Raw genomic sequence first — 510 nt, 5'->3', positions numbered from 1 at the left:
GCCTTGCACTGTGGTGTTATTCTGGCTCCATGGAGTTACCGAAAATGTGTCTGATGAATTCAGGGAATTCACGGTGCCACCTCTTCCATACAGTCCAGCTGTAATCAGCTTTGCTTTGCAGTTTTATAAACTTTGCTGAGAGCACCTCACCCCTTARCAGCTTCCCAGCATCGTGAGGTGATCACACACCGAGGGAAATGGGAAAGCAAAACACACACTGAGGGGGTTTGCTGACAGTGTGCTTTCTGTGCTTGTCAGTCGTGTAAACTGAGGCAGCAATAGCTCCAGGCACCTCAACSAGCCCAGATCACCGTGGGGCAGAGGCAGACACAGATTTTCTGACACCTAAGAGCTAAACTCTGCAGATTGGTATTGAAACCTCTGAGTTTCCCCAAAGGCAAACTCTGGTGTACTAGATACTTCTGTGCATCTGTATCACTAAGTCTGTTGAAAAATTTTCCCATGAGGATTGAATTTACATATCTGTACACACACACACACACACACACA

This window comes from Malurus melanocephalus, unplaced genomic scaffold (assembly GCF_030028575.1).
Source record: "Malurus melanocephalus ecotype Western Australia unplaced genomic scaffold, MMel_1.1 scaffold_289, whole genome shotgun sequence".
Taxonomy (NCBI): domain Eukaryota; kingdom Metazoa; phylum Chordata; class Aves; order Passeriformes; family Maluridae; genus Malurus; species Malurus melanocephalus.
This window is presented reverse-complemented; position numbering follows the sequence as displayed.